This window comes from Pelodiscus sinensis, chromosome 2, assembly GCF_049634645.1.
Source record: "Pelodiscus sinensis isolate JC-2024 chromosome 2, ASM4963464v1, whole genome shotgun sequence".
NCBI classification, from domain to species: domain Eukaryota; kingdom Metazoa; phylum Chordata; order Testudines; family Trionychidae; genus Pelodiscus; species Pelodiscus sinensis.
The window spans coordinates 107,639,810-107,661,599 of record NC_134712.1 but is presented as its reverse complement, the minus strand read 5'-3'; the positions used below and the strand labels follow the sequence as shown (position 1 = coordinate 107,661,599).

Genomic DNA, 21,790 nt, shown 5'->3' with positions numbered 1-21,790 from the left:
GACCTGGCGCCACACACGCACTCCGGGAGCCCGGAACACCCCGGCAACCACACTGAGGCCTGATACTTTTTTCCTGCGGCCTGATATTGGGCCGCAGCCCATAGTTTGGGAAACACTGAATTACAGAAAAGTGAGGAAACTGGTTAAATGGAAATTTAAAGTAGCAGTCACAAGGGTAAAATGCCTGCAAATTGCATGATCGCTATATCGTCTCAACCTAAGTTTATACCCACAAATTAACCAAAAAAAAATAAATAGTAAGAGGAACAAACAATGTCACTACGGCTATACAGCAGAGTAAAAGGCATCCTTTAAAAATTGGAAATCAAATTACTGAGAGAAAAATTGAAGGATGCATAAACTGTGGCAAGTCAAGGGTAGAAGTTTTAGAAAGGTAGGCAGGCCAAGAAAGTTTTTGTATATTTAGTTAGTTGCTCTTCAAATTCTAACAGCAAAACAATTAAGTAATCACAACCAGGGGGAAGCTTGCCAAACAGTCAATGGGGCCACTGGAGAATCAAGATGTTAAAAGACCATGCAAAGAAGACACGTTCATTGTGGAGAAACTAAGTGAATTCTTTGCATCCATTTTAACTGCGGAGGTTATGAAGGAAATCTCTACATATAATAAGCCTTTTTATTTGTGACAGACCTGAAGAACTGTCGCAGATTGAGGTGTCATTAGAGGAGGTTTTGGAACAGATTGATAAATTAAACAATAATAAGTTACCCAAGAATTCTGAAGGAACTCAGATATGAAATTGCAGAACTCTTAGTTGCGATACGAACCCAATGGCTTGTAGCCAATGGCTTATATCATTATAGCCTCTGTACCAGGTGACTGGAGGGTAACAAACCTATTTTTAAAAAGGGCTCCATGAGGACATGTTGAAGGGAACTGTGTAAAATGATCTAATCTTAACAGTGTTCCAATGTGAGCTGATTGTTTTCTGGGTTGCGAGGGTGCAGTGTGTGTAAAAAATAATTTGAATGTTTTTACCTAGCCTTATGTCTTGTGCATTGTTCTCATGGGTCCAAGAATAACTCTCATTCTTGTGTGAGAGTAAACTTTGAGAATTCCAGTATTATTTAAAAACCTTGTTCAGAACATGTGCCAGTCTTTTCTTCCAGAATGGGCAAGTAGCTTTAATTTGATTTGGAGTGCTTGGACTTCCTCAAAATTGAGTGTGTTTTAATAATAAAAATTAATATGCAATCCCACATCTGGTGGATTTGAGTAAAACATGCCAAACTTCAGCTTCTCTGATTTCTGAAGAAAATCTGAGCAGATATTTGGAAATTCCCAGCATTTCATATTTGTAGCACATGACGTCAATGTCCTTAAGATCTTTTTTTGTGTGCTTTGGTCCAGTTACTGCCCGAGGACTACAGGCCACAGAATGTTGTTGGAAGTGGGGTGTGAGCAGGAGAGAGCTTTTCATACTTTGAAGTTTTTCTTTGCAATCAGTATAAAATTCTGAATTAATATTTTCCTGGTAGTAGTCAAATGGACTGAAAAAATGTATTTTGCTTAAACCCTGAAAATACCCCCACCCTTAGGAGCAGCAAACAAATCTCCTTACCTGCCTCAAAAAAAGATGTGTGTCTATATATTTGCACCTGAGCTAAAACACCTGGGATGGTTTGTAGACTGCAAAATAAATGTCTTAGTCGTCTGTGTGTCAGTAAGTTATACATCCTCATTTGGTCTGTATGGTTCTGTCTACGCTACCGGGAAACACTCACAGCTGCCCTGTGTCAGATGGCTTAAGCTATGTGTCTGTTTTATTTAAGTGTAAAACAAATGGAAAAACTATGCAGCACTTTAAAAACTAACAAGATAGTTTAATAGGTGATGAGCTTTCATGAGCCAGACCCACTTCCTCAGATCATATTCTGAAAGAGAATCGGCATGACCATGTATACCAAAGGAATACAATGAAAAAAGTGAAACACATTATTAAACTGACACATCAGATTTAGAACAGAAGGTAGGATGAGGAAAAGAGGGGGAGGGAATAGCTGTTTATAAGTCAATTAATTGTTAATCAGGGGTGATAAGTGGGGAAGCTGTCTTTATAATGTGTAAGGTAATTAGCATCTTTGTTAAGGCCCATTCGTAAAGTGTCAAATTTAAGCATGAAAGAAAGTTCTGAAGTTTCCCTCTGTAAGCTGGTGTTAAAGTCTCTTTGAAGTAAGATGCATGTAGTAAGGTCGTTCAGACTATGTCCAGGTAGGTTGAAATGCAAACTTGACAGGTTTTTCCTTGTGAAGATGTCTGTCTGATGTCTGATTTGTGGGCATTAATTCTTTAGCGAAGTGTCTGAGAAGTCTGTCCAGTATACATAGCAGAAGGACACTGTTGGCACATGATGGCATACATTCAGATTCAATGTCAGGTGGGTCCCAGAGTCCAGCCTGAGTCTGAACCTCTACTCTGTAATTAAACAGCTTTGTAACCTGTGGGCTTGAGTCAGTAGATGTGGGCCGGTTCGGGATGTTTTATTGCCGAGTAGACATACCCTGTGTTTAGTTTTTATTTGGAGCAAACTACAGGTGGCAGGCTGGTAAACATCCCTGCTCCTTTGCTGTGACAAGCCTTTTAATGCTTGACGTCAGTGGGAATTTGCCTGAGTGAGGACTGGGTCAGACTAAGTAAAGATCTTAGGACTTGCCCCCTAAAGTGTAGCCCTAGTTCTACTTCATTTTCAGTATTACACTGCCCCTTCCCGACTCCTTACCCTTCGCCTCTCTTTTCTTTACCCTGGTTCTGCCTTATCCATGCTTCCCCCTTATTCTTCACTGTAGACTGGTTTGGTTTTGTTTTTTTCTGACACCTTAGCCTGTGGCACGGGCTGTCCATGAGCAGCTCCTTCTGGAGATGATGTCAGTGCTTCTTTCTGAGTTAGCTGGCATAGATCACTGTAGTCCAGGCACACCCTTTCCCTGAAGCCTCACCTCAGCCTCCTGCTTGAGCAGAGGCAGCAGCCCCCTGATGAGGAGGGTTAAACCTGAAACATAAGTAAATCGTGAAAGGAATATGCTGATGGGCCTTGCCCAGTGGTCCTTTGAGTGCCGCTTGACCCTAGGGACTGGCTTGCTGCACTTTTGGTAAAGATGCACAGTTGTGAACTCTGACAAGGGAAGTCAGTAGAAAGTTTTAACACACCGTTTTAACGATTTGAATGTGCTTGTTTCTCAACTTCGTTTGCATCTGTATACTAACCGCTTCAGGGCTTTAGTTTAGAGGGAATTTACTGGGATACCAAGAAAGACAGAGAACTGCGTGTTTTCGTTCTTGCAAGCTAGTGCCCTGTAGGTGCCATTTTGTATTTATAGGGATAGAGTAAAGAGCAGGAACTGCCATCATTTGAAAAAATGTTTCTGAAGCAGCAGTAATTTATTCCCAGGCTTTATTCTTGATTAAGAGCTACAGACAGCTGCAGCCTCCCTTTAAATAGCTATTGCACTCTATAAGCATGCTATACATTGAGCTTCAGGTTTCTGCCATTTCTCTGCCAAAAATCCGGCGTATTTCTCACCAAATAAATATTCATTCAGAAAGCCCTATTTCCTGGCTTTTGTTTAACAACACCTGCTTTCAATGGACAGTTCAAAACTGACGATTGGGAGAGGAAGTTGAAACTGTTGGGCTCTCTTCTGGAATAAAGAAATCCTCAACCAGTACCAGCCCTTGGTTTTGGCAGATCTTTAGCTGGTAATTATTGGTTTAAAGTAGAAGCTTCAGCAATACAGAGCTACTGTACAGATAGACAACTAAATGGCTGTTGTGAATTATGAGGTGGTGATTCCATCAAGAGATTCTGATGATGTCATAAAGCCCAAGCACTCGTTTGAGTCAGCAGAACCCAGATACCAGTAGCATTCATGCCTGCATAGTCTCCCTAAACACATCTGCTGCTTCTTAGGAGAAAGGGAGTCCTGCTGCCCACAGTGCCAATTTCCTAGCTTTCCTTCTCCTTGCTGCTTTTTTCATACCATGCTGCTGTGCTTCCTTCTTCAGTTTCTCAATTGCTCATCTGCCTCTCTGCAACTTTCCCCTCATGCTGCCAGTGCTTACTACTTCAGTGAAAGGCTTTTCTTGTTGCAGCAGCACTAGTTGGTTGAATCTCATAATTCAGGGGTGTGATTTTGTCCTCTCATATCATGAGACTTTCCTCCTTGTATTCATGACTTGCAGTTTGCAATTATTTCTGTGTTAAAATAATTTTAAGTTGGATCATCCATTACTTTTCCCTTGATTCTTTCTTGGCCTATATTCTATAGCTTCCAAAGACCGGAGAAGCTGTAATTTCTCTAGGGCTAAAATCCAAGTCTTTGAGAGGCAGGTATGGAGCCTGGGGGCAGTACATGTTGCTACTGGTTGTCAGCATTGTAAAACTTATCCTGCAGAATAAAGAAAGCCGAGCACAAAGACTGTTCCTTTTCTTTTACTATGCAAGCTCTAGTTTCTCGCTTTCTGATGCCTTTTTTCCTTGTCCTCCAAGCAAATGGCTGTAAGTTTAGGACTCCTGTGTTTGTAGTGAGAACAGCTTTTGCCTGAGCATCCAGATATTTTTGGCAAGCGCTTTAGCTTTTGGCTGTCAGTCTTGTTTCACGATGTGTCTTTCAAGAGGGCAGTGATAATACATTGGCTCTAGCAAGCAAAGTAAGTAAAGTAGGTTAGTTTATTAATCGTTATAGTGTGTAGGGGATTGCAGTGTGGTCTGTGAGTGAAAGGTGGCTGATGAAATATGACAACATAGCCTGTGCTTGCATTCAATTTTTTGTATGATGATGTGATCTGTGGAGGCTACAGCGCCTAGTATGCAATGTGCCTTGATGCAAGAGGCCCTCTACTCAGCTCAAGATGGAGCACTATGAGCTGATTAAGCCTCTGTACATCAATCCAGTACATTAACATGCTCGCGTTTCTGTGAATTACATATGGTGCACAGCTGGACAAAGCCTGGGTGCTACTGCTGTTCAGGCACACATTTTATCTTCATTCCACATCTTCTCTTGTCATCACAGTGATGAATCCTTGTCATGTGTCTCATGTGTATGCTAAGGAGACAACTGATTGTAGTACTGCTGCATTTGTGCTGCTCTCTTGGGGATAGATTTCCCTGTACTCGCAATGACGCTAGTAGTACCTAGCAACATGCCAGTGCAACTCTAAAGGCTGGTGCAAGAAAGGAATAGAAGTTAAGCACTTTCCTAAGAGAATTTTTCCACTTTTCTGTGCTGGGCATGCATCCAAAAGGAGAGGTTGATGTCACTGGTGTGCTGGTTACAAGGGATTGTGGACCAATGAGTCCTGCTGGTAGAAATACTATTCCCTTGAGAATAACATGTTCATTCATATCTATTAAGATTTGTTTGCAGCCTGTAAGGTGTGCTGGCCTCATCCTGCCTGTGCTGGATATGGACGTTAGATGATCTCAGAGTAATTGGTGGTATCTGTGTTTCTTCTGAGTGAGTTTCAGGTTTCTGGTTGTTAATAAGCATTGCTGTTCGGTGGTATGGACACTGACAAATGTTTCAGATGCGTCTGATGGTACAGAGGTCAAGAGAGAGATGAAGAAGCGAGTTACCAGGATTGTTCTTGGCTTCTTTCCCTGTCGACATGTTGGAGCTAGAGACAGATCGATGTAACCTAAGGAGATGTAGTCTTTCATTTAGCTCAAATGGATTCTCCAAGCTACTCTTTAGATAATAAAACTACTCTTCGTACTGCCACAAATCAAGTATACTGCAATCAGCAGCAATAAAAAAAAGGTCGGTTTAATATTATTTTTGTACGAGGATGGAAGAGGACCTTGTGGACTGCCCATGATCTGCTAGGCTGGTTAGCCTTCACATTAAACAGGGGTGCACTAGAAGCTCTCTTTCTTTCACCAAAGTGTAGATTCCAGTCACCTTTCAATAGTAAACTCTGCTGAAGAATTTAAAAAAGTAAGGCCAATAAAAATGTCAGGCAGGCCTGGTGGGAAAATAAGTATGTCTGGACTTAAGGATAAGGATGCTGGCTTTCTTGCTAAGTAGAAATTTGTGAACAGAGCTGAATATTGAGACCCAGCAAAAGGGGGAAACCTGAAAGAAGCAGGCCATGAAATAATTGTCCTTTTAGATATGAATCCATGAGCAGTTTATTTCTTTGGCAAATGTACTGTGTTTGCTCCATGTCCCCATTCGGCATTTCTGAGGTAAATAATTTACAAAAACAGCTGAGGCAACACCAAGCGTGTGTGAGATGGAAGTTAGTGTGATGCTCAGTGAGAGATAATTGACAGGAGTAAGTGTAGTGCAGGAAGAGGACTGTAGCAGGGATTGCCCCAGCAGACACATTATATTGTGTTTGTGGAGGGTTAGAGGAGTGGATAGGAGCTTTGTGTTTGTTTAGCTTTCAAATCATGGATTTTAGGCAGCTTTGTTAAAAATCAAATCAGCTCCTGTTGAACTGAAGCCAAGCAATGCATCTTCCTCATTTCTATGGTTAAGCACTGATACTTTATATGCACTCAGATGCCAAGGTTAGGGAAATACCTCTCACATCTATTTTATGTTTTCCCCCTTTTATTACAAGCTGTTACAATGAGTTTTAACTCTCCATGGGCCTACAGACAACGGCATGGATGCAGGTACTATTTAACCCTTTACTATTTAACCTGATGGGTTAACTAGTGACACCATCAAGCTGCAGATGTTTGGCTTGGAAAATCGTTTTCTTATTCTAGTTGCAAAAAGAAGTGAGCGACTGTGCCCACCATCATAACATATGGTGTTCAGTTCACGGAAGCAGGTGGTCTTCTTTAGATCAGTTATTGCTTTGATTCTGGTCTAGTTCTCGCTTTCATACAGGCATCCTTAAACTTTCCCATTTCAAAATCACTTTGTCCATTGGGTGAGTATTTTGATTTGGTGAAATGCAATATATTAATATAATGCTCCCTGGTCCCCCTTTATCTGCCAAAGCACTTGGGATGCTGTACAACAGAATAAAAACAAGTACAGGACAAACATAGTAAGAGAGAACATGCTGAAAAAGAACGTACAATGAAAACTGTTGTTCTGTAAACTTCAGCACGTACAATATGGCAGTAAACATCATGTATTGATCTGTGAGACTCTTGCTGTTCTTTGGCTCAAGAAGACACTATGGGAACTGAACTATCATTATCTTTCACCTTGCTCCAGCTGTAGATCAGTGAGTAAAAAGGCTCAAAATTATTGAAGACTTCCCAGATAGCAGCATATCAAGAGTCAGTTGCAGGACCTTGTGAACTGCTGTGGGGGCATTCAGTGTTAGGGAAGATACTACACAAGCACCCGTACATATAACAGCTCCCTTCCCCACCCCTCTCCCAGACCAATGGAGACTTTTTGGCCAAGTAAGATCCTGTCAGTGCTGACAGATATGGATTTTCTATTATAGCTCTGAATCGAGAGATAATGCTTTAGAGTTCTAAGAGGACAGAGGATGGTGAGGAACAAAAAATACCAGACTGATCACAATTGATGGAATAGGGGAATGGAATTTAAAGGAGCTTGACTTTTTTACAGACTTACATCCCACTCTTCCAACCATCTTCATCCTTCCCACACTGTCAGGCAGAAGTCAAATGGCCTCTCTAACCTGATATATTCAGATGCAATATTGCCACTTCAGCTACCCACTTCAGCCATTTTCCAAGAATTGCAGAAAATTGGTCAAAGGCTTAGAACAAGCCTATCTAGCTCCCAAGCAAATGGAATTCTTATAAAATGAAAATGTCTCCAAAGCCGTGTACTGCTCCAACAGTGCCCTTTAGAAATTGCATCCATGCTTCACCACCACAATAGAGCACCACAGCTAACTGAATTCTGTGTTAAAGACCTACCATATCTCTTCACCTGTTGTTTTACATATAGCATTCTATTCTAATGCAGCTGATTGTTAGTTTTATCTGATTAGCACAAAATGCTTAGAGATATTTGAGATGTTTTGCTTTGGTGCTATGTAAAAGTTGTTAATATTATGACTGTGTTGGCAATATAGGGTTACATTATAAAATCTGGGGTGGATAAACAATCATGATTTGGCATTTTAATATATTCCCAATTTTAATTGTGCTCATGAGTATTAGGAAGAACATTGCTTAAGAGCAAGTTACTGTGCATCCGGGAGACAGTTTTTAAAAGTTAATAACTGAAAACCTTTGGTCTATTTAAAATAAAATAACAGTGAAACAAAACTGTTCTTGCTGAGCATAGTAGTGTGCTGGGTATGGCATCTTGTTTTCTGGTTTTGTTCCCCTGCCACCTTCCTGTGAATTGGAGTTGGGAATGAGTAGATGGCGCATATATATATATATATATATATATATATATATATATATATATATATATATATATATATATATATATATATATATAAATACAAAAAAGCCAAGAATAAAGTGAATACAAAAAAGCCTAGAATGTATGTTTTTCTTCACAAGTAATGCATTCTGGTTGCTTGAATTTCTGATTCCTCTCACTTAGAGGGTACATTAGTGCTTGGTGAATCAAGCCCACAGTGTGATACTTGGACCTCTTTTTTTGGACCCTATTGTAAAATGGCTAGTCCTTAGGATATCATGTCAGCACTAGAGTCGGTAAGTTTCTGTGCTGTATAATTTGTGGCAGGCAGTTGCAACTTCATTCCATGATGGGATGTATGATCTGCAGTCATTAAAGGTATGTCTAGCCTGCAATAAAACACCGGCCATAGCTGGCCATTGTTAACTGGCCTGAATTGTGGGGCTATAAAATCTAAGTGTAGAGTTTCAGGTTCAAGCAGGAGCCTCGGGCAATGTGATCCTCCCCGCTAGTGGGGACCAGCCAAGGGAGTTTTTTTGATCTGTAGACATGGCTTAAGTCAGTGAAGAAAACTTTGTTAGCTGAAATGTCTGGGTGAGAATTGAAAGGGAAGAGTTTGCTATTCTAAAACATAGCACACATTTTAGACATTCTTATCAGAGCACTCAGTTAAGCAGTTATGTGGAATACTGATAAAGTAATATGTGATAACAGGCTTCGTAATTTAAAATGCCCAAACTTGGCATGTACTATAGAAATATCAAATGGGAATACCAATGAGACTTGAGTTTTGGAATTCCTGGTTCTGCTTACTTGCTTCACTAAGAGATCATTACATAAATATTGACTTAATGTCTTCTATGCTAGAGAGATATTTTTTGCTGTCAGAAGGGATGTTTGGTCTAGGCTGGCTCTGCATAGTGCCATATGGGAGTAGATAATATGAGCTGTTTTTTAAGGAAAGGGGGAAAACTAACATTTTACTTTATCACCAGTGGATTTGCTGGAAGTCTGTTTTATGTAAACCACATCAGTAAAAATAGTATGTAGATGATTTTTCTATTTATTGTAGAATCTCACCTGTGTTTCTACTGATTGTTTGAGAGAGATTTCACTAAACAGGCAGATAAGAATTTGTCAGGATGCATGAACTGGACAGCTTTTTCAAAACACTGTTTTAAACTGACCTTCAGTCAGAATTTAAAAATACAAATAGTGACTGGAAGCAAGTGATAGGTGAATGGTGATGATGCAAATGTCAATTTTTATACATTCAGTTTTTCTTTCACTCTTCAAAATAAGTTACCCCTATATCACCTGAGTCCAGTTTCTCTGTTAAAAATTTTGGGCACTGATTCTACCAGATGATCTGTGCAGGTGCCGGGGGCTACCTATTTACCTTGACAGGACTGGTATGCTGAAGCAACACAGAGGAGTTATTTTCCATGGTCTAAAAGAGAAACCAGAAAGCAGATAACTGAGCTTGCATTTGCAAAGGCTAGCTCCAAAGGTAAAGCTTGAAAGTAATGCGGTACATTTTTCAGAAAAATCTTCTAACTAAATATAGTTACAACAGCATGGACTTTCTTAAAAGGGCTACCTTCAGATGGTTTACTGATTAGTTAGTATTTTAAGGATTGTGCTATGATGCAGGCCAGAGGCTATAGTTTTTTACTTCTTCTGCTTCAGAACTTCATTCAGAATGTTGTAAAAGTTACAGTGCTCCTTTTGATATGCAAACTGGCGTCTGATTTCACTGTCGCCGAAACTGAAAATTGACTCATACAAAATTCATTTTTGTGTCTATCTGGTGTTGGAAAATACGAATCAAGATTTGACCAGACGTTGTTGTGATCTGTCAAAGTGTAGTGTCGCCTTGTCATGCCACAGATTATTTTTTTTCTTTCTGTTTTTGTTTTGCAAGGTTGTTGGGTTGAGGAGGAGAAAGAGATTAGTATGGAATCTGCTTGCCTGTCAACTCTCTTAGGAGAAGACTAGAGGAAGCTCTCTCCTAGCTGTTCAGATGGACCAGTGGCTTTGTAAACATCATGTGGCCCTCCAAGACCCAGAATATAGCTCACCTGCAGTCCACGGGTCCGGAGCATGTGTCAGGGGAGCCCTTATCTTGGGAACAGTCCCCATGCAGCTTGACATAAATGAAGCTGCAGAATTCTGCCCTTGAGTACACTTTTGTGCACCCCATTTACATTAAAGAGGGTTGCAAAGATCTAACTGTTGGAGAAATTTGGCACGTTGTGATGTAGAGGCAAAACATGGTGATTTTAAATTCGTGACTTTTATTAATACATGATGTAGAGGCATACTCCATGGTATTCTTTCATATAGCTTTGTGTATAAATCTTGGGAACTCGTTTGGTTTTAAATTTTAATATTTACTTTTCTAATAAGTATTTCAGCACATAGAATTTAAAAAAGCTAGAATGAAAGTGCTTTTTAAATATTGCTATTTAAAGCAAGAATTATTTCAAGCTACTTACAGAACAATTATTTTGCCTTTTTCATATGCAGTGGGAAAAGAAAAACAACAGATCTCCAGCCTTGGTCAAAATTTAATCAAATAGCATTAAACATGATTGATTTTTAAGTATAATCAAACCATAACTGAAGTTAAAATTATGCATCTATGAGGGAGTTTCCTTTGGCGTTTTAAGGGGACCTGGACAGAGAAAAAAGCTGGCAATACGGTCCAAACTTCCCAAAATTTACTGGGGATTGGATCAAATGGTTTGGTTTTGAGATGCACTAAAGCCAGTCACAAAATACAAAGTTAAGCGCCAGACCCTAACTTCTTCAAAGTTCACAGTTGTTTACATTTGTATTTTGTTTCAGACCCAGCTCTAGCGTGAAGGGGTCATTTTGTGCTTTCCCTGTTTGTTTTTGTATCCACTTGTCATATCGTGTCTTATCTGATAGATTATGATCAAATGTCATATGCATACAGTGGCTAGCACAGTGAAACCCTCCCTGATCTCTAATAGGGGCTTCTTGTCATTATCACAATACTAATAATCAGTGCCTTTTTTTTTGTTTATTTAAAAAAAAAAAAAAGTGCCAGTACTCTTTAAGACCGAGCCAACTGTCGGCCATTTTCATTACGGAGGTACTGGTACACTCTGTTCTTTCCAGGTAAGCTCTGACTGGAGGTGCCAGTACTGCATACTGGGCAGTACCATTACAAAAAAAGCACTGCTAATACTAAATAATAACCAAAACAACAACAACCCCAAAAGGACTAATTGCACTACAACCAAGTCTTCTCTCTCAAAATGTGACATCTCTTGGTTTCTACAATATCTTGAAATTCTTCTTTTTCATAGAATCATAGAGTTTGGAAGAGACCTCAGGAGGTCATCAAATGCAGCCCTCTGCCCAAAGCAGGACCAATCCCAACTAAATCAACCCAGCCAGGGCTTTGTCAAGCTGAGACTTAAAAGCCTCTAGAATGGCGATTCCACCACCTCCCTAGGTAACCCATTCCAGTACTTTGTTTCCTTCCTACTAGCTAAGAGACCAGTCAGTGCCCAAGTTCTCTGACTTTACTAACCCAACCTTTTGCTTTCCAGCTTCCTACCGTTCCCCAGAATGCTGCTGCTTTCAATTTCTTTTCATGGTGGTCTGATCATGTCTTCTTGTCACTCTTGGATCAGTGGCCTTCTTCTTCTGCATACAGTTCAAGCTCCTTTTCTTCAGGGCATCCATATCTCACCTAACAACTCCACCTCATCGCTCCTGCCGTCTTGCATCCCACCACCCCATGCATTACTCTTTCTGTAAATATGCCCTATGTTTTTATTATTCCTATCTAACTTTTTGTCTTCATCCCACTGCTTTCCACTTATTGTAGATTAAATTTCCTCATTCTTCTCCTCAGATCCACTGGCATTGTGACATATTGCAATTACGATGACCTCCCACCTTTCCATTGTTTTATATTGTTCTGTTTTGTGCCCGCTTGTGTCTTTATAGTGCTAGCTTTTTGGTGCAGGGATCCTGTTTACTTGTGTGGCACAGCTTTTCTACTTTATGTTGCTTTGTACACTAATGGCACTATACAGTAATGGTAGTAATAAAATTGTGGGAAGGCTAATGCATTATCTCATGTTTAGTAACTCCTTTTGTAGGAAGTATGTGTTTATGTTGTATGCTTAGATACTGTTTTGTATTAAAAAAAAGAGATTTAAATGTGACTAATCAATCCTCAGGTTTGAGCAAATAAGCCTCAAAAGATATGTGGGAGCTGACCTCTGAGTGATACCAGTACTTTGTCAAGTATCAGAGGGGTAGCCTCGTCACCAGTACTTTGTGTTTTGCATTTGGTAATATAGGTAGATTTGACTGAGAAGTTTCCATTGACCTGTGAACCCAGATAATGTCAAGATAGTTGACCTTCAGGAGAAACTCTACTATAGTAATAAATTTCAGCTACTGATTAGTAAGCATGAATAGAGCCCTGCATGGATACAGAGTGTGAATCCACATCCAATTCACTGTCCGGCTAACATCGTCAAAGCAGGTAGTCAGAGACTTGCAGGGCTTTAAGCATGAGCTCATTTTTCCCAAAAGGAAGGTGAGTTGCAAGTTGAATTTTAGGAAGGATTTAGTGGTGAAAGGTTGTTATCCTTTCATCTGGTGTGCAAAACAGTGGGCTGCTCACTATGGCCTCTTTGGCTTTTGCCCCAAAGAGCTAATAGTCTGAACATGTAGCTAGGTTCCCAAATCAAACTGTGTATTTAGTTAATATGTAAATAATTACTTTCGGTTTATTCTTCTGTGGCTCATGGTAAAGGGCAAACATATATTAAGAACCCACTTGAACTTTTAGCGCAAACTCTAAAACTTGAATCAAACTGAAATTTGCCTAGAGGGTTTCAGACCTTTAGTTGTTAAAGCCAAAGAATGCAGCTCAGTATTTGATGAACTGCAGATTGAGCCTCCGACAGATCATTATGGTGGAAGAACCTGTTGCTAGAGACCCACTCAGAATTGTGTTTCTGTATTTATAGCATTGGATGTGGAGATTAGTCACAGATCCCACCTACGTTTGTTTTTAAATCAGTACAACCTCAGATGCAGATCCCCAGTGGCAGAAGATAGTCTGCTTGGAGTGCAGATGTACCAGCACTAATCAGCAGCATGACCTGGAGATCAAATGTAGAAAGGGTGGCTGCTGCACTGGTTGAATGCAGCTCTTCCAACAGCTTCATATACAGCCTGAGTACTTTTGAAATCAGCTATTCTCATAGGGAGATGGCTCCCTCCTGCATCTCTCTTTTGCAGTCACAGGGAATTAAAAATGCATTTCCCTATGCCCACAATAAGGAAGCTGGCACACTGTGTCTCAGGAATTCCGGTTGTACTTTATGGGCCACAGTTCTTCTTAGGGAGAACAGCAATAATCTATACACAAAGGTAGCTGACTTCCAACTTTGTTACTGGAACAGAGACCACCTCCCTTTCTGAAACTTGCAGTTTGCACTGAGTCATCTGGTGGTTGAACTGCATAACTGCAAGTAACAATCACTTAAAACAGCCTCTGCCACACTGTGTATTAATTCTGAGAGTCCTATATCCGTTCTGTCACATCCATATTAAACATTAACAGCTTTGACATCACAGTTGCAGCCCACAGAAACCAGTGCTGCTTAACAGATTGTCAGGAGACCTGAATGGTAGGGATGTCACTGTGTTACTTAGGGATAGTAAACCAATAAATGGGGCAGAATAATCCCTGAGATTGCTGGTTTAATAGCACCCATAGGGATTTTTTTGTCCTTTTTTGTTTGTTTGTTTGCTATTCCTATCTAAACAACTTAATCTGTTCCATTCAGGCTTCCTTATAATCCTTCTCTGCAAAGCTTTCACAATCATAATCATAGCCTTCCTGCCCAAGTCATGTCAAAGGCCAACCTTTGTGACATTGTAGCCTCTTCCGGGGTGGTGTCACAAACCCCAGCGCCACTTGAGAATATTTTTAAGTCTGAGTGTGTGTGCGTGTGGTTTGTAGAGTCTGTAAGTTTTAAGTAAAGAAATTCAACCACAACACTGAGTTAATGAGGGGTTTGCTTTTATCCTCTTCACACTGATAAAGTAACTGTAGCATATATAGTGAATCATAGTCACTGTGCTTCCACCGTCTTATTTACTACAGTCCCTTCTGCATGTCTATTTTCATACAGATAGAATAGACGCCCCCAGCCAAAGCCCCATGGATCTCTTCATTTTTACCTCCCTTAGGGACCGGTACTATGGAATAGAAAACCTTCTCTTTAATGGAGGAATATAAAACTCAGCCTTCTCCAGAGCCAAACAGCTCTCTCCTTCAATTGGCTGTCAGAGTGGATGGCTGCATAAAAATTCAAAGTGTTCCTTTTCACCTCCTCACAGCACTCCTGGTCTTTTTGGACTCACAATCCAGGGACACAACTCAAAACTCAAGACTCCATCCTCACAAAATGCTGCAGCTCAGCAAAAGTAGCATCTGTAGGTGTTCTGGAGAAGTCCATTGTCCCTATTGAGTTATTGCGTCTCTCCACGTCCTGTTCTGTGGAAAGTGCCAGCACTGCCATGTTTGTCAGTTCATTGACTGTGTCTCTGGCATTGCTCTTGCTGGTTTGTACTATGGGATACTTCTAGGTAAAGATATCATAATATAAACTGCAAACTGACAGGCTGAATAGTTGTGGTTAGTATGTCTATAGCAGTGATGACATGGGAAAATATTTTGTTTTTCTCCAGATGACTGTTTGAGGTTAGTTCTAGGCCATTTTATTGTGATGTGCCAGCTAAAATGATGGGAGAGTGACTTAGAAGTAAGCAGGTTTTGTTTTGTTTTTTAAAGCCTGGTTAAGATTTATTGTCAGAGTAAGTATTTTTTTTGTGAATGTAAAAAAAAGAGCCAGCATTTTAAAGGGGGAGAAAATTGACTCCTATACACATCCTGATGAGTTCAGCACACTTCCTAGTCTAACAGAAGAGATACTTTATAGATTCACACAACAGCTTTGCATTGCAAGAATAGCCAGAGTTTGGGCTTCAGAGCAAATTCAGCCTAAGGAATTCTACTAAGGTACCTGCAGCTATTCCTCCTTCAGTACAGAGATGATATACAGGCAGTCCCTGGGTTACGTACAAGATAGGGACTGTAGGTTTGTTCTTAAGTTGAATCTGTATGTAAGTCGGAACTGGCGTCCAGATTCAGCCGCTGCTGAAACTGACCGCCAGTTCTGACTTACATACAGATTCAACTTAAGAACCCCAAGTCAGCTGCTGCTGAAACTGATCAGCCGCTGATTCCAGGAAGCCCGGGGCAGAGCAACTGTGCCTCCGGCTTCCTGTAGTCATCGCTGGTCAGTTTCAGCAGCGGCTGACTTGGGGACGCCTGGGGCAGAGCAGCTGGGGTGCTGCTGGGTTGCTCCAGTAGCGCCGCTCCTCGGCGCTACTGGAGCAACCCAGCAGCACCCCAGCTGCTCTGCCCCAGGCGTCCTGATTCAGCCGCTGCTGAAACTGACCAGCAGCGGCTGAATCAGGACGCCTGGGGCAGAGCAGCTGGGGTGCTGCCGGGTTGGTTCAGTAGTGCCCAGAGCGGCGCTGCGGGACCAACCGGCAGCGCCCCAGCTGCTCTGCCCCAGGGTCCACAACAAAAGCCTGGTCTGCTGGGGGGGGGCACACTAGCTGCGCCCCCCCCCCCAAGCAGACCAGGGACATGGGGAGCAAAGCCGCAGCGGTGGGGTGCCTCGCCTCTGAGGCTTTGCTCTGGCGCGGGACCCGCCGCCGCTGCGGCTTTGCTCCCGGTGCCCCTGGTCTGCTGGAGACTGTCCCCAGCAGACCAGGGGCACCGGGAGCAGCTTTTCTCGCCCCGGAGGTCGAGGTGGCGGACCGCTGCCTGCGAGCTCCGGGGTGAGAAAGCCCCGTTCGTAAGTGCAGATCCGACATAAGTTGGATCCGCGTAAGTCTGGGACTGCCTGTATATATAGATGACACATACCACCATGCAGTGCCTGATAGTCCAAGCCAGATGCAGCAGCATGGTGGAATCTATTTCTGCAGGCTTCACATCTGTACTAAAGTAGTGGGGGCCTGCCATTTTGTCACTGGACTTACTGAGGCCTTGAGTACAGCCTTGCTGCTTGTATTGCATATCACACATAACTCCATTAGTTCTGATAGGGTCTGAGTTCACCAAAAAGGGTCATTGTGCTGTGTCATGTATATAGTACATGGAAGGTCACGATTCCATACCCTGTTTATAAAGGAAGATTGTTAGTGAGGAAATTATGTTAAAAATCATCATGTCTGATGATAAAACCAAAGTAACTAAACTGCATTTGCATGTGAAACAACCTGGCATGTTTAGCGGGATCTTGAAACAGCTTCAGTGAACCACAGCACAGAATGAAACTGAGGAACCTGGAAAGAAAGCCAAAGATGACACATTAATGAAAATTGCACTTAAAAAAAAAGTTACGATGTTGACAAAGTACAGACTTTACCAGACAAAAGACCAGGAAATTAAAAATGATGCTGCTGCCACTGTTTTCTTAGCTCTTGATGCAACACATAAGGTGTCAAGGATCAGACTGCAATCTGGTCCAAAGTTTCTCTGGTACTTGGATGCAAAGGATCGTATTAGCAATCGCGTAACTTACATGTCAGTCTGAAATTGCCTTGCTTCAGAACAGCCTTTACAGTCTGTCCGGGAATTAAATTGCCAACAAAGTGCACGGAAGTGAACATTTTGCAATCTCTTAAGTTTCTGTGCTTGTATGGGCAAAATCTTAGCTTGTCTTATGGTGTTGTACCGGGAGAAGAAATGGGACCCATGGACTGCCTGTCTACCAGTTCAGCTGCCCATGAGCTGAGCAGAATATAGATCTCGCCCTGTCTTGCATTCTAGGCCTAACCACTGCATCCAGTGGTGTCAGCCAGCCATGAGCAGCAAACACTTAAGAGGGTGGCACCACTACTCCTTTTTGGGGCTCTAGAGAGCCCTTCCCTGGGCTCAGCTACCCTGAGTTGAGCAGTGCAAGTACGGTGGTACGACCCGGAATGCCGTACCAGCAAAATATTTGGATCCAGTACAGCATACTAGAAAGACACAAGAGGAGCAGAATGTGTGACCCCAAGCTGGCAGCTCTGTTAGCATGGCTGTATTGCTTCCAACCCTTCCAAACAGGGCCTCTGCCATCTGAACAGCATCCCCGGCAGAAGACAAGGTTGGGGAGGTGGAGCTGGGAGCCGGCAGAGCCCTGAACCACAGCAGGGAAAGGAGCAGAATGCCAGCAGCTCCTCTGGCACAGCTGTACCGCCCCCACCCTGTCCTTCAACGGGGCTGCTGTTCAGGCCCCAGACAGATGCAGCTGCGTAGAAGTGCTGAGGCAGTAGAGTTGTGCCAGAGGAGCTGCCAGCATGGGGACACCCAGCAGCCCCATGTTGTGTTTCTTTCATTGCTGTGGTACTCTGACGTCTCCGTACAACAGAGGGAAGACGAACCCACCCCCCAGGGTAAGGGCTAAGGAGAGGTGGATTATAGGGAAGGGACAGGGAGAGCCTGGAGGCCTCAAGCAAGATCGACTCAATATAGAACTCTGATATCTGTGAATTGTGGTAACTTATGTAGGGCTGATCCTGCCAGGCACTAAATGGATCTTGGGAATGCCTAGCAGGATCAGGGCCTATATTTCCACTATTGTGCGGTACTCAAATACCATGTACGGTACATAGATGTGTCTTCATTCTAAATAGCTATGCAGTATATTCAAACTGTGCATATATTTCAGATTTTGGTTACCTACATTTACAAGTGATTAAAAATTGCACAGCATTATATACACTGATTACATTGTTATAATGAAGCACTTTACAGTTCTAGGAGTATTTCTTTTTGCCCAAATTTTTGGCAGATGCTATTAAAAACCAACTGTAACATCTGATTGAACTTTCCAGGTGGTTTGACTACAACATCTGTTTTCGTGTCAGTGAACGTGAGAATTATACACAGCACTAGCCTCTTTTTTTTAATATTGTGGTCAGAGATTAGGTATTTGGGAGTAGTGCAGCACATCAAGAAGCACTTCACTTAGTTTCAAACTTGATGAATGTAAGTTGAAAACCTTCTGTAAAACATAACACATTCCCATTCTCTCTTACACAATCATGATGACAGTTTCACAAGATTCCAAGATTTTTTTTACAGGTTTATATAAACTTGAAAACAGATTTTTTTTCCTGTTGCTGATTTGAACAATTTTCACCCCAATCATATGTGGGAAAATTGCTTGGCTATAAAAAAAAATAATATTCATTATATTGTAACTTTGCAGATAAAGCTAAATGCCCTACTCACATATTCTCAGCATTGTACTACTTATATACATTTAGTCCTAGAGAGAGCGAGCTTTGAAGCATCTCTCAGACATGATTGCAAGGTTCCCCCCCCCCTCTTTTTTTAAATGGTGAGCTCAGAATCCAAAGATACTCAGCAATCAGCAAGTTTGAAAGTCAGCCAAGATGCTAAACTGGCAGCCTTCCACTTTGCTATCAATGTGAGTGAAATGTGTACTCAGTGACTGGATTCGGGCCCTTCATAGTTTGCAAGCAAATATTTATGCTTTTACAGTTACACAAAAAAATAGAAAAAGCTGTGTGTGTGTGTGTGTGTGTGCATTTGTGTGTGTATCTGTGTGTTTGTGTGTGTGTGTGAGAGAGAGAGATACTAGTAAGTATTAACATTCTACAACCCAGTCAACACCCCATGCTCGGAACATCACTTCAGAGGTTATATTCTATTTCCAACATGCATATCATTACGTCTTTTAATGTTTTTGCTATTAAATCTACCTTGCATAAGGGCAGTAAACATCTCACACGGATAATAAGCTGCTGGAAAGCAAAGCAAATTGACACTTTGTATAAAGGTTGTACAAGCCCAATGAAAAAATATGCAAATAAGATATGATACAGCTACATTTGCATTTTCTCGTGGGTTTAGTGATGATATGCTCTGCATGAGCTTGGCAGACTTACCTCTTGGGATGATGCACGTACTGGAGCTACGGCCCTGTAGGGTAAATTTAACAAGTGTAACTGTGATTTTTCCATGGAACGTCTCAGAACCACTGAGTAACATATGGCAATAAATAGTGACAGAGGATACTGATATATAAAGTTAATGTGGTGGGGGGGAGGGGGAAATAGTGTTATACAAATTTTACTGTTTACCAAAATAACTTGAGCGGTTTTGTTTTATTGGCACTACTCAGCTTTCCAAGCTTAATTCTTCCTTCTGTCCCCTTATTTTTTTCCATTGTATTCTTTTAGATGATATCAGGACATTGAAATTATGTGGAGACCTCTGTACTTGAAATGATTGCATCAAATCATATATAGTACATTGACTATGTGTTCCCACTGAATGACAGTGCAACCCCATACTCTTTAAACATGAAATCAGTTACAGCTCTCAGTTGCCTTATGGTGACTAAAAAGGAAGGTGGGAACTTATTTAGAACTGTGATAATAATCATATTATTATAGGGAGGAGAAAATGGAAACAGATTCTCAGGATTCTTTACAGAATTTCTATTGTATTTTGGAGGGTAATATGTGGGCTTTTCATGTGTTGCTGTAAAACATAATTTCTGAAGGAAATTGTCTTTTGCCCACACCGGTGTTGTTTCTTTCCAGGCATAATTTCAGTATGTTAGTTAAAAATAAACCAAATGGAACAGTCTGAATTAGAAGTTCTTGGCATTGGCCTTTGCGTGCAGAATGTTCTCCCAAAATAAGTCATGGATGTTTTAAAAACTGAACAATTGTAGCTGAAGTACATTTCAACTTTTCTACTGTAATACTAGTACTTCAACTAAACCTTTGCTGTAAACTGCTCTGCTCCAGTGGAGTTGTCCCAGTTCATGTATGTGGCCCAGTGTAAATAATTATTACGTCTCCCATGGGCATTCACACAGAATGCTTGTTCATATTGTGTATGGACTCATTATTGCTAAATGCTAAACTTTTTCCTCTCAAAGGGCTTAATCCAAAGATCAGTGCAAAAACTCCTATTGACTTCAGTGGGCTCAGGATCAGACCCTTACAGCTGCACTCAGGGGAAACATCTCTCTTCAGGACATTAAACAAGTGTTTAATTCCCATTGTGACTAAGCATCTGCTTCAATGCTGTCCTGAATACAGCTGAATTTAACCACATGCTCAAGTGCTTTCCTGCACTGGGGTCTTAGTACATGCATTTCTGTGCTAGTTTGCCTCCCAGAAACAGAAGGGAATATTGCTGTTTTCAGAGGAAGTGGCTGCCAAAAATCCCTCAAGCGTCTTCACATTTTTTTCTCAGTTTCTCTATAAATATTCAAGCACTTTTTAGTGATAGTTTTGTTAATGTTTTGCAGCAATGAACAAACACTGTCAAACTCTATGGTTTGTGCTCATGAATCCTATGATAAAATGTTTGAGTAAAATTTACTTAAGGTTTATAAGCGGAGGAGTAAATAAATTACCTTAATTTGGGCCAAATTCTGCCTTTGGATTTGCATATGTCTGTAGCTGACTTCAGTAAAAGCCCAGTGTTCACATCTGAAGGCAGAATTTGGCCAGTAGTTTAACCATATCATGAGCTAAACGTTGAAAGTTTTCCCCTCTTACACTTAACCACACACACAATCATATCATTCTTGAAATTACTTCTCCTTTTAGTTGTCCATATGCAAAAAATTATGTGAACATCTATGTAAGCAAGAACACACATGGGCTGTGTCTAGACTGGCCAGTTTTTCCGGAAAATCAGCCGCTTTTCTGGAAAAACTTGCCAGCTGTCTACACTGGCCACTTGAATTTCTGCAAAAGCACTGACTTCCTACTGTAAGAAATCAGTTCTTTTTGCGGAAATACTATGCTGCTCCCGTTTGGGCAAAAGTCCCTTTTGCGGGGCCAGTGTAGACAGCTGAGATTTGTTTTGCGCAAAAAAGCCCCGATCGTGAAAATGGCGATCGGGGCTTTTTTGCGGAAAAGCGCGTCTACATTAGCCACGGACGCTTCTCCGCAAAAAGTGCTTCTGCAGAAAAGCATCCGTGCCAATCTAGACGCTCTTTTCCGAAAATGCTTTTAATGGAAAACTTTTCCGTTAAAAGTATTTCCGGAAAATCATGCCAGTCTAGACGTAGCCATGGAGACAAACTTTTGATGGTAAGAGGCAAAGTCTTGTTTCAAAATCTTGTCTGGGGAAGACATCTGCACAGAAATACACTTTGTTCTTATTACCCAGGAAGACTGTCACTTTAATGTTCTACATGCTTGTTCCTAATAACAACTGCCCTCCCCCTACCTTTTAAAAAAAAAAACACCCAGTGTATAGTTTCATTTTGGTAGCTGATATTATCAAGGAAACGATATCAGAATTGTGTGGGATTTTGTGAGT

The 21,790-nt window shown here is 41.3% G+C and overlaps 1 protein-coding gene across 21 annotated transcripts in view; it reads left to right on the top strand.

Moving 5' to 3' along the window:
- The window catches only part of ATXN1 (ataxin 1), a 291,246-nt gene that overhangs the window by 177,380 nt on the left and 92,076 nt on the right, over nt 1-21,790 (top strand). The window contains exon 6 of one of the 21 annotated variants that reach the window (XM_075921214.1): nt 11,682-11,830. The exons of the other annotated variants lie outside the window; for them this stretch is intronic. The gene's annotated coding sequence lies outside the window, so the exon portion shown is untranslated. The remainder of the gene's footprint in view (nt 1-11,681; nt 11,831-21,790) is intronic. 21 annotated transcript variants of the gene reach the window in all.